This window comes from Crocodylus porosus, unplaced genomic scaffold (assembly GCF_001723895.1).
Source record: "Crocodylus porosus isolate Cpor-Errol unplaced genomic scaffold, CroPor_comp1, whole genome shotgun sequence".
Taxonomy (NCBI): domain Eukaryota; kingdom Metazoa; phylum Chordata; order Crocodylia; family Crocodylidae; genus Crocodylus; species Crocodylus porosus.
The window spans coordinates 49,850,308-49,862,278 of NW_017728951.1; the positions used below are offsets into that span (position 1 = coordinate 49,850,308).

The window sequence follows — 11,971 nt, forward strand, 5'->3', positions numbered from 1 at the left end:
CTGTGGGGCTTTCTTCAGGAAGTTAGTGGGGAGGGGGAGTGAATTGCCAGCTGGCCAGCCTGACCTGAGCTGGAGAGGGACTGTTATGGGGGAGGGGGGGAGTTGTGAGGTGGTAGAGTGCCTTCATTTAATCCTTCATTTGATGAGGGTTCATTTGTCTTGTGATCAGCCACTTTAAAAGCGCTGCAGCTGTGTCATGGCACAACTGTACAGCACTTTCAGGGGTCTGATTGCATGACAAACATAACTTCTGTCTACACCCAGTTTTTCAGGAATAGACCAGATCTCAGATTCACAGAGGCAGAAACTGTTGTTTAGACACCTCCTGTCTACATGTCACTCAGTAGATTCTCCTTTTTCTCTCACAGGGCGATTGCACCAGGAGCCATGACACCACTAACTACATTTCCCAGAGCCTACTAATCACCTGGATACTCATACAGAGATGGCACAATTCTGAGATGGACTAAGTGTACTAGAGATTAAGTATAATTGTCTCCATTTTGCTGATGAACTGTAGGTATAAAGAGTTTAAGTGGCTTGCCCAACATTTCACAGTTAGGAATTGATCCCCTGAATGGCAATCTGGTGTCTTAAAACCACACTTATTTTCTTTTCTCTCAATCATGGATGTATCCTTTGCTTCATCCACTCCTACATGCACCCATAACATTCTTGCTGTGCACTTGTATTGGGGAATTCCTGGGTTTCCTATGAGAAGGCTGATTGTGAGGTGAGCACAGCAGTCTTCTGTGCCAGTGCAGGTGGGTAAGATCTGCTCATAGAAGTTGTGCCTCCATTTATCGGATGTTTTCCTATATCCAGTCAGATGATATATCTGACCTATCACTATTGATATGTCACTAGCAAAAATGAAATTCTTGCTGAAGCCATTTGACATGCTTTTTTGTTTAAATTGGTAAAATAGCCATACGCATGAGAAAGAAAGGGGAAAATAAAAGAAATCCCCTCCCCAATTAAATTTTGACCTGACCTTGATTATTTATCCCGTTGTATTTTATAAACTGTTTATAGTATGGAGATCTTCTTGTGCTGATTTAGTTGTTTTTAGATTGTACTATTATAGGCAAGTTTAAAAACTGCTCCATCACACCTAGTTCATTAGACGTGATCTTCATGTAACACCACTGTAATGCAGGGAAATCACTGAAAGTAATGGTATGCTCTCATTTAACAATCTAAATGAGATCAGACCTTTGTCTCAAGTAAGGGTTTAAGTTTGATTTTAATAAGGGAGATCATGTATAACTAAACACCCATTTACTACCAAATTTATTTGTTAAAAGTTGGATGTTAAACATCTATTAATTTTGTTGTCTTTACTAGAATAATGCAATCTCTATCACATGGAATAGCATCAGATGTTATAGAGCATGTTTTAAATAATGAATTGGCATTTGCTTAACTTACAGTCTTATCTTGCTGAAATCTAAAATAAATGTATATTTAACCAAAGAGCAAGCAAAGACAGATGGAACTTTATATTTTTCCAGGAAAAATTACTGAAGAAATATACATGGCTCAACCAGAGACCTAGGGATTTTACTAGGTAGTTCATTATACCTTCTCTCATATAAAAGCAGGAGGACTATTCTGGTAGACTATGTTGCTACTTATTAACAATAAAGATTGGGCACAGATTAAATTAAAGATTGAGCACTGCATGCCAGCAGTTTTGTCCAGAAGGGGAGAATTGTTTTCAAAAAAGGATGGAGATGAAAAGGTGAGTCCTTGCATAATTAATTGAAAAAGGGGTGAATGACTAATGCTTGCAAATGAAATCTAATTTAATATAAAACAAGCTTTAAGACCAAAATCTTAATTAATAATTATAAAGTAATATAATGACTGTGCTTGACAGATGAAAATAATGTAAAGCTGAGGTTATGGATTGTTATTTCAGTTGTCAAAATGTGCATTCAAAGCTCATGGCAAGTGCTGAAATGACAACTACTGGACACTAAAGTACTGTGATTCAGAACAGGCATCAACTTCTGAGGTTTTTCCTCTCTGCCCACACAATGCGCTTCAAGAACAAGAATGAAGCAAAAGGTAAAAGCAAAGATAGTCATAGTGGGTATGTGCAGACATTATACTTTGATTGGCCTAACTAGGATTAAGTCAATCAAAGGGCTGAAATGTACATACATTAAGGGAGTTTAGACCAGGCAACAAATGGCTGGCCCAACTTAACTTAGTTCCCCCAAGGAGATGTACTAAGTAGATTGGGTTAACCCATACCCCATCTAACTAAACATGTTCACGTGTTCAGAGTGCAGCTCTGGGGCTGGGGAAGCCTAGCTGCTCTGCGCAGCTCTAGGTTTGCACTTTTTCTCCCTTCCCCACCCTGACTGGGCTATTTTAGCCCTTCTGAATCCCCATGCCCAGACCTGCTAGCCTCTCCAGTCTCATCAGCCCCCAACCCTGACAGCCACCAAACACCCCTGCAGATCCACTAGTCCCCTCATCTCCCTCCACAATTTATTTACTTATATTGCATTCCAGGTGTGGCTTCCGGCTCTGGAAAATGTGCAAAAGCAGGACCTGGTCTGGCTTAAAGTAAGTCATGTGATCATATGTTGTGTCCTAGGAACAATACATGCCCTCTCAATTGATATTCAGTCCTTGGTTTTCCTGCTGATTGCAAACCATAATGCCATCTCTGATGTGAATGTGCATTCACTAGGAATGAACTGAATCATCAGATCACTTTACAAGTCACCATCACCAAAAGAATATCCTGTTAATTTCCTTTATTTACTGTAGTTTTGGTCTAGAATGTAAAAGTGACCATTTTGTTTTGAATTCCTTTGAGGGCTCCAAACCCTTTAGCCAGTTTTTGTTTTAAAATGATCAGGTACTTGTAGCCTCACCTTACACAGAGTGAGGTCTAGAAAACCAAGGTAGGTGTTGTAAGGAAGCAAATGTTATATTATTGTTAAAGACAAATTATTAAAACAAAAACTCACCTTTCATCTATCTTAAACCTGCAACTGGTACATCCATGAAAGCAGCAAACCTGTGTCTGCTACTATAGTTCTGCAGAAAATATAGTTATAATTACAAAGATCCTGGTTTTCTCTGTTTAAAAATCACAGATTCTCTGATAAAAATTGCAAATTCTCTTATTAACCCCCCCCAAATCTGCATTTTCTCCTCCTTGCTGCCCTCCCCCTGATGCCTCCACAGCCCAGTGAGCAGGACCCAATGCAGAAGGGCAAAGCAAGGTGGTGAGGCTTGGTGTTGCTGCTGGGAGCCCTGCGTCACCTTGGCAAGGCACTTGCTGCCAACCCCACTGCTGATGAGGCAGCATGAGGCTCCCCAGCCAGCCCCACTATGCCCTGCCACTCTGGGTCCCCTCCACTTGGCCATGGAGGCCCCAGTTGGAAGGCAGCAAGGTGGGGAGCCCCAAGCCCTCAGTAGACAGCCTACCCCTTTCCCATGTACAAATCTGGTGGGCACATGCCTCCCATGCCTTCTCCAGGAATGTGCGCAAGGGCAGGGAGTGAAGCCCCCTGCCCCCCACTGCCTCCTGGATGACCTGTCCATAGCTCCATCCCACTCCCTGCCCAGGCCCCAAGCCAGACGCATCACTCCAGCTGGGCAGCAGCCCTAACCCCAGTCCCAGCCTTGCCCAGCACCCTCCCTCACTATGGAAGCATCAATCCCACCCCCGATTTAACTGAGGGGAGCTGAGGGAGCTTCTCTCCAGGCTGCGTGGCTGCCATGCGCATGTATGAGTATGTACGTGGTGCCCCCTGCCTAGCCACTCTCCTTCCACTCCCTGCAGCCCCTTGCAGGCTGGAACTCTGCAAGCCTGGAAGGGGAAATCTGCCTTTTGTCCATGTTTTTCTCCTTTAAAGGAAAAAAATCCTGGCTTTTCTCCTTAAAAACAGAAAATCTGGGTTTTCTCTTTAAAATGAGAAAATCTGGGTGTTATGACATTTTTCATGGTCAATGGAAACCCAGATCACTGGCTATAAAGCAGCATCCTATTGGGTTAAGTGTATTTCTTATGTAACCCCAGTGAAATTAATTGTTACTGGGAACATACATTTAACCTACTGCGCCTACAAATGGTGATTCACTGGATTGGCCATATCTTTTGAGTTTAGACTATGAATGAAAGAGCTACTAATGTGCAAGAAACAGGCATCTTGTTGCATCATCAATTTCATTAAAAGTGTAGGAGGCTACCTTGGAGATGACCTTCATTTCTTATTATTTACGCTTTGCTCCATGGCAACATTCTTCTTGCTGAGTTGTTTATTATGAGAAAAGGCCCAAACATAAACAAGATGCCCTTATAGTGGAGCAGCAATGTTTTCAGTCTCTTATCTTCCTCTACTTCCATTGGGTTTTGTGATTTTTAATCTGACAGTAATTTCTATTTTTTAAAAAACAAAAGTGTAGTAGAATCTTGTACTACTCAATTTACAGATAGTTTTTTATAAAAAATAATCTTTAAATTGTGGCCTCCAATCTCAGGGAGGAAGCACAAATCTTGCTTTTTCTTCTGAATATGCATGAAGGGACAGCTGAAAGTAGTCTATTTTAAAAAAGAAAAGAGGAAAATAAAAATATTTTGATTTCCCCAAATGAGCCAAACTGAAGGTTTAAAATGCTTTGGTTAACTACTTTTGTGTTAGTGTTGTCATTCAGACTTCTAGGGCCAATTCCATTTAGTTCCATTTCATTGGGTATAAGTGATTTGCATATCTCTAGATACATGATAGATCACATTTTCTTTCCTAAGCATCTTACAGACACAGTGCAGAGAAAGGGCTAAAAGAGCAAGCCCCAGATAATGGAGGATGAATGGTAGAAAGTTTTAAAGAAGTAAGTAGTTACTGTGATTGGTCAGATATCTTAGCTGTTATGATAGCATTTTCTGGTGTTCCAGGATCAAGTTGAGTACAAAATTGGCGTTACAAGTGTGAAGGTCTAAGAGAACAGGAGAGTTGTAGAAAAGAAACTGAGTGGTGGCACTGAGAGTAAATTTTCAGATTGGAACCCTACTTAAATAAGCAGTTGGTGCAAAGAAGTTTAAGCCAGGATATTATCACTTTGAATACAGAATTTGTTATATTTAAAAGATAGGTCATATCCAAATAATGATCAGTTATCTAATACTGTTCAAATTACCATCAGATCCATGACTGTGCCTTGCTTTAGAAGGTTCTCTTTGGTTATGCCTTTTCTAGGCTTCACATGCATATGTTCATGTATATATATTTAAACACACACACAGAGTATCTTGAATAAAAATTTTTGATCCAATCTGGTACCTTTGTATTACAAAAGATATCCATTAATATTATGACCATGTTTATGTTTTACACAATGGGAGGAGAATGGGAGGAGACCATATCCTCACAAATATTTTGTACAGCAAGATTCAAGATGGTTCGAGAAAGCACAGTTGTCCTCTCTGGTATCTTCAAAAATTACATGAAGCCATTCAACATCAGCATAGAAAGCTGGTACAAGTACATAGAATCCTGCCCAATGTGGAGTGAACATCCTGCCCTGGGTGCGGCTCAACATGAATCGTCTTTGATCCAGATGATAGAAGCAAAGTGAGAAAGAAGGAAGTAGCATGCTTAACTTGGACTCCAATTCAGACAACACATGAATCTGTAATAAACTGTGTCACTCTTGAATTGGGCTTGTCAGCCACAAGCTGATTTGCCAGCTGCCTAACTAGACCTCTTATACATGTATCATGATCCAGAGGATCGACAGTTGCCTACTCTTATTTTTCATAACATTTCTAGAAATAGTTTGATGATCTCGTACTCTATGGACTGCTACATTTCTTATACAGTTTGAGTAACATTCTCCTGCTTTTCTCTATTTTGAGGAAGATCTACATCATACTTAAGCCTCCAAAAAGCAACTCGCATTTCATGTAAGCCTAAAGTTCAGCCACTTCTTTTGCTATGAACTTCCAACCATTGCAGGAATTTTGTTTAGCTTGGCACAATTACCTATTTAAAACTTCTAGAGGTACTAACACATTTTGCCTATAGAAGCATCCACACAACACATTTTTGAGAATATTTTAGTTCACATGACCCTTAAGCACTTGTTTTCCATTACCGGGAACCAATATCAGGAGAATTACTGCAGTGCAGAAGATGACCCTCTGGTAGCAAGAATCCGGGAAGAATGTAACTAACATAGATGCGCATGTTATCAGAGACATACTAGCAGTATATTAATAGTACACCATATCACACACCTTCACCTGTTTTAAGTGAGCACAGGGTTGAAAACTATTTTCTCTTGGGAAATCCCTTTTAAATATCAGCCGTTCGGTGCAATCAGTCCATTCCAAAGGCAAACTATATGGTTTTTTTAGAAGTACTTTTATAAGTCTCAGGGATGCAAGTCATTTCTAGCTGAGATGATTTAGCTGTGTCCAAAAGAGCTTGATTCCATCTGAGGCAGAGAAATCATCTTGGCCTTCCCTTCAGTTTGATAGATGAATTTTAATAAGGAGCCCTTGGGAGCTTCCCAAGTTCTCCCTTCAGCACATCAATTACATTAAGTGTCTGATCCTGCCTAATGTGGTAGGAGTGGTGCTTTTTTCATGTAGGTTTTCCTGTTGAAGTATCTGTCTGTGTGGGGCACTTCGCACCATTCAGCATCAGGCCTTTTATTAGTGCTAGATTAGTCATGTGAAATATAAATAAAGTTTTAATTTGCTACTAAAGCTGATGCTAGTTCTACCAAGGGGCTTGTGCTTTTCATTTTTTAAGATGGTAGGTGGCAGAGCTTTATCTGATTTTGCACATTAAAGCGCCCATTTGCAATTTCATTGTCTGACCAGGAAAATTCAGGCTCTTTCAATCTATCTACCCACTTCTTACATTCTTCATCTGAAGTGCTCCGCTGTGAGACTCATTAATATGAAACTGATTAACAAATAATATGGTACAAATGGAGGGCTACATTGCTGAGCAAATAAGAGCTGGTTGCTGCTGCTTCCCAAATGCCTGAATCCTAGTTAGTATGACTCACACAAACAAAGCTTTTCATTATTATTTTAACATTGTTCATCTTTTAGCATTAAAGGGTATTTGCTCTAAATTCAGATATGGATTCAGCGTAGTAAAATGCTGTTGTTTTATTTTGCATAGAAATAAAATGGAACATTTTTGCCTGTAGTTTGTGTGAGTACAAAATAAATATTCAGTATTTTTACTGAAGTCTTCTGTTTTCATGGTTAGTGTGACATTGTTAACTATAAAATATGTATGTGGATTTTCAGATGTGTAAAATGAATGCATTATTTGCATAAAAGTTCCATGTGAAAACCTCAGTCCTAGTCAGGGGCCATATTGTGCTAGGCTCTGTACAAAACTACTGCCATGTCCCTGCCCCAAAGAGCTTGCTTATTTTTAAGCAAGACAGGGATGGAGTGTAGTAAGGCATACAGTTACATAGGCTAACTGGGTGTGCCATCTGATTCTTTACAGGCACTGGAAAAGTTTAGAAGTGAACATTGGTTATCTCAAACTGGCCCTTAACCTAGCTCTCATTTGTCAGTTCATGTCCTGCGGAAGCAGAAAGAGATGTTGGACTGGATATTTCGTGTGTAAGGAATGGAATGAATGAAAGCCGGCTGATCTTCATGGGAGAAATGGACTAAATGGCATCACTAATGGATTTAGGAGAATGAGAAAAGCTGGAATGGATTAGTGAAGAGGGTCAGAGTCAGGAAGGTATTTCAAGGTGTGAACAAAAATTCAATATGCAATCCATTTGGAGTGGATAAGAACAATGTGGATGTTAGCATGTAGCAACCCCCCCCCCCAGGTTTTTCTTTCTTTTTTTAATTTAAAAATGCATTCCCTCTCCTTCCCCAACCTTTTCTGACTTTCTCTCTGCCCTTTCTATCCCATATAAATGATTACAAATAATACTAAGTAAGCTAAGTTCTTATAGTCCCTCACAGTAACAAGCCCCTTTTATATAGTAGTGTTTTATTATCTTTGTACTTATTTTTACTGTTTTATATTGTATTATATTATGATTTAGGTCTATGTCTGTAATGTCAAGTAATGTAAAGTTTCCATTCTGTATGTCAAGCCTCGATCTTGTGTCCTCTGCCCAGGTATAACCTATGTTGTAACTGTGACTCAAGTCTAACCAGTCTCATGTAAATTGGTTCCTGAATGAATAGAAATGAATGAGGGTGCTTGAGGTACAATGGTAGCAGGCCTCTACTGAATGATCAACTACCGGACCACTGCCTTGCATTGACTCACCCAGGAACCACGGGCCTCACCCAGGAACAGAACAGAAACCCAGCATTTGAAAGACAAAGGCTGCTGCAAAAAACAGACAACCCACCGTTGCAACATAGACAACTGGAACTACACGTCCTCGCCTGGAGTGTACATGCTCAGTGCACCAGGGTGGACCCTTGCCTGGGCATGCCCCAGCCATTAGGATCATAGAAGGTCTGCCCTTCTATGAGAGGGGTAGTGAAGACAGACCCAGTGGGACTCCCTCTCCATCTGGACCAGCACTACACCATGCCACCCAGAGACTCTGCCGGCAGCCCTCTCTGGACAACACCTTGCTGGAGAAGACCCCGACTGGCCACCGAGAATCAACTCACATCCCAGGATAGGTAGCTATCACCCACCTTTCTTCCCTAAGCAAAGGATCTGGACTCTGTCCCTACACACTTTAACTTCAATCCCTCCACCAAGAATTTTTCTCTCCTGCTACCATGTGCATGTGTGAGTGCTTGTGTGTGTGTGTGTGTGTGTGTGTGTGTATGTGTGGGTGTGTGCGCGTGCACGTGGGAACCAATAAATCTGTGGTCTGTATAGTGCATTGCTTGTGTAATAAAACTGTTAATTTGGAAGCCCAAGTTGGGTTTTGTCTTACTGACCTCCTAGCCCTGCTTCAGTCTCTGCTTTCTGCCCCTCTGATCTTCCTCCTGTGTCTCTCTCGCTCTCTCCAATTAACCTTAAATTACCCCAGCTCCAGTCTGCCAGTCCTAATCCCGGCCCCGTCAACTTTCACTCCTAACACTTCTACTCTCATATAAGATTTTTCCCTCTCTCATCTTAACCCCCAACCATCTCCCTCCTTCTGGAAATCTTTGACCCTTGACTACCACTCCCATAGTCACCAAGCACGCTAATTTGTTGATAGAAGAGCATTCTGTTGCTTGCATTTATTGACAGCAGCTTTCAAATTAATCTAGAAATGTTGCCACAGGTTATTCCTTGACTCTTCTTTCTCTACTTATTCTCCTGTTGTAAATATAGGTCTGGTCATGCCACTGCTTTCATCATTCTTTTTCCTTGGCTATATTTCCGTATTCTCAATTTTGATCAGCTCTACAGTACCTTATTGAAAAACAGAACTGTTAAGTGCAAATCCTATAGCAGTATTTGTCCTAAGGCAGAGGTGTCTAAGGGCGTCTATACACATTCTCCAAGGTGGAGGTTGGACTGCTTTAATTAGAGTGGCTCTGAGAGCCACTCTAATTAAAGTGCCTGCAGCATCACGTGTATTAAGCATCCCATTCTTCAAAATGGTGGCAGGGGCATTTAACTAAGGTGCATGTAAAGAGCTTTAGTTAAAGTGCTCCTGCTGCCATTTTGAATGTGGGGGTACTGAATACATGTGACACACAGGCTGCTGGAGTGTGTTAATTAGCACACTCCAGCAGGCTTGTAGTGATGACTGCAAATTAGCATGTGTCAGAGCAGAGGTTGCTCACATGTATAGATGCCCTAAAATATAGTCTTGGTTTGGATCTGGCCCATATAGCCACATCATCTGGCTCCCAGTGGTGGCCCTACACAGGGCCAGCCCAGGATGCCCCACTGCATGCTGGATCTAGCACCCGGAGTGCCTGCTCCAGCTGATCCAGGGTACATGCTGTATACAGCACAGGTTCTAGAGCAGACATCATGTGCAGTGCAGTGCCAGCCTGACCAGAGTGGGCACTGAATACAGCATACAGGTTTCCCTTAATTTATAAGGGAAACCTGTATGCTGTATTTATGTGGGTTCTGTATATGTGAATTTGCTCTTATGCAGTGACCCTTTCTATACCCAAAATCTATTATATGTCAGGTAAATTTATTCTTATGCAATCAGCATAGGTGCCCCACCCCCAAACAGGTAAGTCTGTGGGGGGATGGGAAAGGAATGTGGGGCTGGAGCCCCACTCACCCCAGCCCCTGCTGCAGCTACTTTGGGAGCAGCCAACACCAGCGGCCTGCAGCCACTGGGCTGGACCAGGCCCTGAATGCCCTCCCTCCCCCGCCAGGGGCTCCGCTTCTCCCCACTCACCCCAGTTCCTGGGCTGCACTGTGCAGTGGTGTAGGCAGGAGGTGTTTGCCACTTCTGGGTCTGCTGCAGCAGGATCTGGGGTAAGTGGAGACAAGCAGAGCCCCAGGGGGGTTGGGGCACACTTACGCCCAGCAGCAGCAGGCAGCTGATATTAGCTGCTCCTGGGGCCACTGCAGCAGGGGCTGGGGTGAGTGGGGAGAAGCAAAGGCCTGGGGCTGTAGCAGGGAGCAAAGTGGAGGGAACTGTCAGTGGGTGTGGGGCAGAGGTTGGGAGGCCATGGCTCTTGCTGCTATGTGCACCCCGGGAGTGCGGCGGCCTTGGGAGCTGCACCCGGCTCTTCCTGGGGGGCACGTGCTCACAGATCTGCATGCAGAATAAGAGTAGGCTGCCTCTGCAGGCTGAGGCCAGTGGCAGCACTGGGCTTTTCCTGGTGCTCAGCGGTGGTGCTGGAAGGGCAGGTTGGGGGTGGTTATGGTGAATTTTGGGGTGGCAGCAGCCCCCCTCCCAGTGCCACCATCCACTCTGAGTGCCAGGAAGAGCCCAGTACCACTGCTGGCTCCAGCCTGCAGCAGCATCCTGCTCTTGTCCCACATGCAGATCTGGGGGAACCCCCCCCCCCCCTCCCAACTCCACCACTGCTGCCCACCCCAAGCACTGCATGGCCCAGCCCCCCCCCCGAGAAGAGCCTGGTGCAGCCCCAGAGCCTGCAGCTCTCCTAGGGTATGCATAGCAGCAAGAGCCACAACCCTGTGCCCCAGACCCACTTACAGTTTTCTCCACTTTGCTCCCTGTTGCAGCCCTGGGAGTGGCCAATGGGCTGCACCACACCCCTACCCCCACCCCTTCCCTAGTCCCAGCCTTACTCCCTCCCTCCCTGCCATGGAAACATATCCCTATTTCTTACATTGTAAACTGGGTTCCCTTTATGCAAATTCGATTTATGCACAGGTTTCCGGGAATGCATATACCGCATAAATTAGGGGAAACCTGTACCGTGGCAGAAAGGGGTTCTGTGGGTCCCCCACATGCTGGATGAATTCTGGCTGGTCTGGGACTGTGCTGCACATGGAACCCATTCCATCTGATCAGATCCTGCACTGCATATGGTTTCCACCCCATAGCTCAGGAGCAGGAATTATGTATTACTTATGTTCTGATCTGGCCAGAGCAGGTGCCATGTGCGATGCAGTCCTGGACCATCTGGAGCAAGCATCACAGGTGCTTAATCCAGTATGCAGGGAGATAGTGGTGGGGGGGTGTGTCTGTGGGCCCATTCCAGTCCATGAGGCTGGCTCCACACCATTCATTTGGCGCATGGACAAATCCTGGTCCACTCATCTTACCTGCAGGGCCTCTTTTAAGGCATTACAGGGATTCTAAATGGAAAAGTGGAAAGGCCTTATGTAGTCTTGATTCTTGTTTTTGGAACATTTTATTAGTTCATACACATTAAGAATAAGAAACATTATTTAAAATTCCCCTCTGTAGGTAGATTTCTCTTTAGGCTCTACTTGTATAACCTCTTGGATTATCTGCTATGCATACTATGTACTGAAAGGAAAACTTATCCCTGCAATTCTAAAGCCAATAAAGGACCAGGATATTGCAGCTCACTTAATTA

At 43.4% G+C, this 11,971-nt stretch overlaps 1 long non-coding RNA gene across 1 annotated transcript; it reads left to right on the forward strand.

Annotated features, from left to right (window-relative positions):
• Window positions 1-634: 634 nt before the first annotated feature.
• Window positions 635-8,161, forward strand: LOC109323931. Its single transcript, XR_002104788.1, has 3 exons — window positions 635-764; window positions 7,167-7,199; window positions 7,506-8,161. It is a non-coding gene; the product is annotated as an uncharacterized LOC109323931 (long non-coding RNA).
• Window positions 8,162-11,971: the final 3,810 nt, after the last annotated feature.